Source organism: Carlito syrichta, unplaced genomic scaffold (assembly GCF_000164805.1).
Source record: "Carlito syrichta isolate Samal-C Ts95f unplaced genomic scaffold, Tarsius_syrichta-2.0.1 Scaffold82255, whole genome shotgun sequence".
Lineage (NCBI taxonomy): Eukaryota > Metazoa > Chordata > Mammalia > Primates > Tarsiidae > Carlito > Carlito syrichta.
The window spans coordinates 531,330-538,853 of record NW_007026351.1 but is presented as its reverse complement, the minus strand read 5'-3'; positions in this window follow the sequence as shown (position 1 = coordinate 538,853).

Below are 7,524 nucleotides of genomic sequence, written 5' to 3'. Positions count from 1 at the left end.
TGCGTCCCGGGCGCCCACCCTCCGCCGGGCGCAGCGCCCGCCCGATACCGGCCCTCCGCCACCGCCGCAGCCGGCCGAGGCCCGAGCTAGTCCCAGTGTTTGTTTTCAGTTTCCAACGCCCCCGAGGGGCGGCACGTGACTCCCTGCGGAGGGATCTGCCACTTCCGTCGCAGCCGCTGAAAAAGAGTCCCGCGCCCACGCCTCGGTGCGTGTCCTCTCCTTGCACTACTCAGTCCCTCCGAGCCAGTCCTCCCGCCTGCTTCCGGAGCGCAGGGCGGAATCTGGGAGTTGGGTTTATTCCGGGGGACTGGGGGAGAGGGACGAGAGGGGCGGAAGCAGATCTCTTCTGGCCGCATTGCACCTTTTAAAGGTCCCCGATTTGTTTTGTTTTCACTGTTTTGAAAAGTCCGCCCAAAGGAGCCGTCTCTCTGATTGGCTGCGGGGGCTGGATTCACTCTCGGATCCGGATTGGCTGGCCGACTGGACCTGGAGCCCTCTGATTAGCTACTGCTGTGTCCTGCGCTTCAGTCTTCCTCCCGGCCTTAGCAACTCCGGGGTCCGGACTGCGCATGCTTGATGGGTCGCCGGGACGACCTACTGGTACCTGCCCTCGGGGTCTGTGCCACGTCACGCTCCCCAGAGCCCGAGCAGCTAGATAACCTCTGAGAGCTTTCTGTTTCCTCTTTACAAGGGGGTACCCAAAAAAGCCCTGAATTACCTTTTGGAGGGCGGACCCCTTGGAGTACAGGCTTCCCCCACCAGGTAGGTGTTCCAGGACCCCGTTGAAAGGCAGTGTTGGCTTCAGTTGAGTTTTTTTGGAGATCTTTCAACACCTGTTCCTGTTTTCTGATGGGCGATTTACAGAACGACCTGAGGCAGTGAAATGTGGTTTTCTGTTGGGAAAAATGTGGCCTACACGGTTGCTAGACTACAGACAGCTTAGAAAGACGCTGTTCTGAGTAAAACACAAACTTTTGAATGGTTTTCCCGTTTTAAATGAGGTGAGGTGTCAATTGACGACCAACCTCATTCCAGCCGAACTGAAGAAAACATGGTAGGAATTCCTCAAGCTCATGTACATAATGGAATATTATGCAGCAATAAAGAAGGACAAACATAAAGATTTTGCAGCAACTTGGATGGATTTAGAGTCGATCATACTCAGTGATCTACCACAGAAAGAACCCAGTACCACATGTTCTCACTCATAAGCGGACCCTGAACATTTACTATAATACTATAAGAAAGGGATTGGCAGTAGCGGGACATTGCCAGGGGAGGAAAGGGGGACATATAACAACAATAGGGGTACCTGATTTCAAGCCAGGCAAAGTGGGGACCAAAGGGAGGCCCAAACTTGACCTGTATGATGACCACTTGTATACCTAATCCTGAATTGTATCCCACATCTTTAAAAGAAAAGAAGCCGGACTCGGTGGCTCAGCCTGTAATAATTTTTTTAATTAATTAATTAAAAAATAAAAGAAATTGGAAATTTGTATCCCTCTGCCGCTGTCTACCGGCTCTAGGAGAGCTGTGCAGGGAGGAGGTAGAGATTGGAGATATGGAGCCCTGCGGTTTGGGGTCCCCGGCCGGCACTTCTGGCAACCAGAGGGTAGGAGTCTCACTCTGTCACCCAGGCTGGAGTGTAGCGGCACGCTGACGGCCACCGCAGCCTCGACCTGCTGGGCTCAAGCTATCCTTCGTCCTCAGCCTTCCAAGTAGCTGGAACTACAGGCGCAGGCCACCATGCCCAGCTAATTTTATCATTTGTTGTATAGATGAGGTCTCACCAAATTGCCCAGGCAGATCTCAAACCCCTGGACTCAGACAATATTAAACATTCTTTACACATGTTTTGCATCTGGTTACTGCTACCTTCCTTCCCATTTCCCATTTTCAAGAAGACTTCTGAGCCTTATTTGAGATTACACATGAAAATGAAGTCATGCAAACACGAGTTCATGCTGAGCATCTGTGCAGCAATGTCTCTTCAGAACCTGCTCACTGTGAAGAAGGCCTAGTGCCCAGAAGGACACAGATTTCTCTGAAAAAGCCCCTCACCCACATAGTGTATTCAGACCATAGTGAAAGTGTTGGGAAAATGGCAGTGTAATGCAGCCACTCAGATGGATGAGTTGTGGACCAGAACTTCCTCTCTCTTTGCAATTTACTCCAGTGATTCAAAAGCAGATATAGACTGGGAGATCAAGCGTGAGCAGAGTGATCTGTCTTATGTAGCTATACAGGTGAAAGAAGAAACATGTTAGAAGCACACTATCAAATGCTTTTCAAATCTTTATTCACATAATTATAAATTGGCTGTTATAAACCTTTCACTTCCAGATGATTTGACAGCTGAGTATCAACAAAATTTGTTTAGCTCTAAGGAAAAAATGTACCCACTTAACCAAGAAAATGAAGATAACCCCTGCCCCAAGCTTCCCTGCCCACACTTTCACCTTTGTGTTTTCTCTGTTATCTTTTTGGTGGAAACCAGGTTATAAAACAAAACCACTATAACTACAATATTTCCTAGTCAAAATTAAATATTGAATAATCCTTAAGCTCATTTCAGAAGCCATGCTCTTACAAGACCCATTTGACATTTGCTAATAGTTAGAATGTCCCTGTGCTTTGTAATAATTTGAAAGTAGAGCAGTAGCAGTGCGCACAGCCAAGCCTGGCATAGAAAGTGACTTGTGAGTGCAGCCAAGACATTCACCCTTGCCATTTATTTTTATTTATTTTTTAACTTATAGATATTTTTATTAACTTTTCTTGTAATAGCCAAAAACTGGAAACAATTCAGATGTTTTCCATTGTTAAACACACTCTGGAACATATAGACCAAGAAATACTACTCAGCCAATAAAAAGGAATGAGCCATCGATACCTGATAACTTAGATCTTAAGGATTGCTTAGTATAAAAGGCCAATCTCAAAAGATTATGTACTGTACCCAGCTAGGCCATTTATTTCTTTTGTTATTTGTTAGTTTGTCCATTGGTAATACTATGAGATTTACTGATCAGTCCTGTGAGCATTTCTGGTGAAGCTGTAGCTCTTGGGAAAAATTTTCAAAGGGAATCAATTTAGAGATGGAGTTTCGTATACTTAGATTACCTTGATAATGAAGTCTGTTTCTTCTTATTGCAACATATTAATTGACTTGATTAATTTAGATTGGAATTATTAACATCATGTACAAAAAGTATTACATTTCTCATATATTCCCATTGCACGTGTTAGTTTTTCTTCTGTCAACACCCCTTTATTGAATTCTGCATTTGGAAAATAAGCATACAAATATCAGCCACCCCATCTGTCTTTCATCAGGAAAATTTATATGGTGATTTTGTACCATGAAGTAAATTGTTACAGTAGTTTCTGAGAAACTTACTATAACTCTAATCTTCTATTGATAATAATAAAAATAAATATCCATTTTACACCTTATATGCCATATTCGTTCTGAAATGATTAGAAGTATTGCATGCATTTTATCCTCAAGGTTTAAATAATATACAAAAGTGATTTTCTTCCAATGCTAATTTTATGTTTGAGTTACTTTGAGTAATGTAATTTTAAGGAAAATAATAATAAAATTAAGTATCAATAGGAAAAAAAGAAAAGAAATAAAAGGAATTTGTTAAATCATCTTGAAGACTGCTGTCATTGGACTATAGATGAACTTGTGGAGCTGACTGGGGTGTCATGGAGCCTGTCAGCAAATTTTTCTGCAAATTTAGGCATGAAACAAGTTTCAGCAAAATTTGTACCTTGCTTTCTCATGTCTGAACAAAAAGACAATTTCTTGGCTGTATGCTGTGCTTTGAAGGAGCAGTTGGAGACTGATCCTGATTTTTTGTCCAAAATCATAACCGGAGATGAATCTTGCTGCTAAGTTATGACCCCAAAACGAAACAGCAGTCTAGACAATGGAAAACTGCCAGTTCCCCATGACCCAAAAAGGCACAATTGAAGGCAGAGGTGAAAATAAGGATTAACTGTTTCTTTGATGTTGGAGGGATTGGGCACTCAGAATTTGCTCCTTGGGATCAAACCAGTCAACCAAAGTTTTTTTTGTTTTGTTTTGTTTTTGAGTTGGAGTCTCACTCTGTCGCCCAGATCGGAATGCAGTGGCCGCTTCCGGTCACCACAGCCTCGACCTGCTGGTCTCCATTGACCCTTCCGCCTCAGCCTTCCGACTAGCTGGAACTACAAGCACTCGCCACCGCACCCGGCTAATTTTTTTGGTTTATTGTAGAGATGAGGTCTCGCCAAGTTGACCAGGGGGGTCTCGAACCCACAGCCTCAGGCAGTCCACTCACCTCAGCCTCCCAAAGCACGAGAACTAAGGTTTTTATCTGGAAGTTTTGAGAAGATTGTATCACGATTTTCGGAAAAAGTTCCAAGTTGTGGCAAACATGTGACTGGTTCTTCCACCTTGACACCACACCTGCCCACACAACGAGTGTTCACTTTTTTACCAAAAACGTCCTGACCCCTGTGCCCCATCCTCCATAGTCACCCAATTTCACCCCAAGCAACTTTTTTTGTTTCCTCAGATGAAAAATGTCCTCAAAGGAAACATTTTGCTGATGTGGAAGAGCTGAAACAAAAAACAGCAGAAGCATTAAAAGGCATAAAAATGGTCAAGTTCAAAAACTGTTTTGAGCAGTGGGAAAAGTGTATCAATAGGTGTATTGGATCAAACAGAGTGTACTTTGAAGGTGATTAAAGTTTTGATATATGAGAATAAATACACAATTTTTAATAGATTCATTCTGGTGTTGGGGAGGCACCCCATTGTATTTTGTTTTGCAGGTTTATTTTGCAATAACCAAATTATTATGACATTGTCAGAGTGCTTATTGATATGGTCAAGAAATGCTACTTGTTTGGGTATTTGTTTTAAAATTTTCAGACCTGAGGAAAAAAGCGGAGAGAACGTGAGATTGTGCTATACTACTTTTTGACTTTTGTGTGCCTTGGAATTTTTTCATATTTAAAAAAAGTTCAAAGGAGGGACTTTTTAATAAAAACTTTGCACACTGATGAGGGTACATAAACATCTAATAATCATAATTAGCGTACCTCTAGAGATTGTAGTTGTGCTATTTTAATGAAGACTCCCAGAGCTCCTGAGTCCTTGGTCACCCATAAATTATCATTTATTGTTCATTATAATTAGCGTTGTTGTTATAGGCAACACCTCTCCCAAGGCGGAGCAAAAAGTAAACCAACCAGTTGCCGTAGGCCAGAGAAACTTTCACACAGAGTACATTGAGGGGTATAGTTGATTCCCTCCGAACATTTACAGTTTGTTTACTTTCTGCCTCTCAAATTAGTGAATACCATAGTCATGAACTCTGATCTGAATAATCAGATCGCCCCTGGGAACAGGTTTCTCCTTTCTGTTCTTCTGTATGTTTACTGTGAATTGTTTGGTTACTTGTGAAATGCAGGAAGGCATATAACATAGCTTTAGCAGAAGAGAGCTTTCTTCTTTCCTGAGCAGCTAGGGAATTTTAGAAATAGATCCCTCTGCATATTAGCTGGGAGTAAGCACAGGCATCTGTCTGGAGCAGAGAGTAACTGGGGGAAGGGAGCCCAAAAAGCTGATCCTCATTTCAGAGAACTATGACTTTTATGAGGATTTTGTAGAATAAAATAGGCATACTATCTTTGTATGATTTACAGATTAGATTACATCATTTAATTCAATGTTTATTTGATCTTTTAAACATTATTTAAATGGTTGTTTTTATTTGAAGTAGACATCTTGCTGAAAATCTATGCTAATAAACACAAATGGGGACATGCAACTCATTTGGAGAATGGAGCTAAGATTAAAATTGCATAATGGCAACTAACTGGACAGAATGTAAAGAGGCTCTTCAGAAAGGGTCCACAGAGAGACAGGGAGTGGCTAGACCAGCCCCCTCCTCCACAAGAGGAAGGAAGGAGAGCTTGTGACCAAAATGGAAAAGGAACTAGGGGTTTTTTTCAAGTAAGAGAGCAGAGGTAGAGAGGAAATATGAGTTATATATAAGTGAAAGAAGAAACATAAAATTATATGGTAGGAGATTTTTTAAATAACAGAGTATATAAGCAAAAGGGAAAAGAACTAGAAATGGCCCCTTGCTTATATCACTAAATGTTATAAAAGTACACAAAATGTACACTACGTGACATTTGGTAACTGGTATTCTATGTGTCTTTTTACAGGAAGCCTACTAAATGACGTAAACAGTTCTCTGGGAACAAGACAAGAAAGCTTTGTAAATGGTATTAAATTTCCTGCTCTGGACAGGCCCTGATCAGCACAGGAGGAAAAACTGATCAAGTTGTCCGAGATGGAACCCTTCATTCACTTTAGTTCACGTACCTCTTTAAGATTAAAGGAAAACAATCATTTAAAATATTGGCCTAGTAGTTACATCACCTTTTTTTTCCCCAAAACACTTTCTTTTTTTTCTTTGTATAAAAGTTTTGTTTTTTTTCACATTTAGGTTTTTTTTTTCTTTATTTTAAAGGTGTGGGGTACAATTCAGGGTTAGTTATACAAATGTTCATTATACAGGTACCTTTGTTGATGAGGTATGCCCCCCCCCAGCAGTTTCCTTCAACTGCCAATTCCACCCCCCCCCGAAGTTTCCCACTACTGCCAATCCCTTTCCTATAGTATTATGATAATTGTTCAAGGTCCGCTTGTGAGTGAGAGCATATGGTACTCTATTCTTTGTTTCTGCAATACATCGCTGAGTATGATAGACTTTAAATCCATCCAAGTTTCTGCAAAGTCCATATGTTTGTCCTTCTTTATGGCTGCATAATATTCCATTGTATATATGTACCACATTTTTTTAATCCAGTCCAGGTTCAACGGGCAGCGTGGTTGGTTCCATGTTTTTGCTATTGTGAGTAGAGCTGCAACAAACATGCATGTGCCGGTATTTTTTTGGGGAATGACTTGAGTTCCTCTGGGTATATTCACTATAGGGGGATTGCTGGGTCATATGGAAGGACAATTTCTAGTTCTTTCAGAAATTGCCACACTGTCTTCCAAAGAGGTTGCACTAGTTTGCATTCCCAGCAGCAGTGTAGAACCATTCCTTTTTCTCCGCACCCTCGCCAGCATCTGTTGTTGTTAGTTTTATTTTATTTTATTTTTGAGTTGAAGTCTCACGCTTGTCACCCAGGCTGGAGTGCAGTGGCATGCTCACAGCAGCCTTGACCTGCTGGGCTCAGATGATCCATCCACCTCAGTCTTCCAACTAGTGTTGTCTGTTTTATTAATGATGGCCATTTTTACTGGGATTAGGTTGTATCTCAGTGTGGTTTTGATTTACATTTCTCTGATGATTAGTGAGGCTGAACACTTTTTCATATGTCTGTTGGCTGCCCATATATCTTCTTTTGAGAAGTGTCTATTCAAGTTTTTTGCCTACTTTTTAATGGGGTTGTTTTTTTCCTTTCGACACATTTGAGTTCCTTGTAGATCCTAGATGTTAGGCC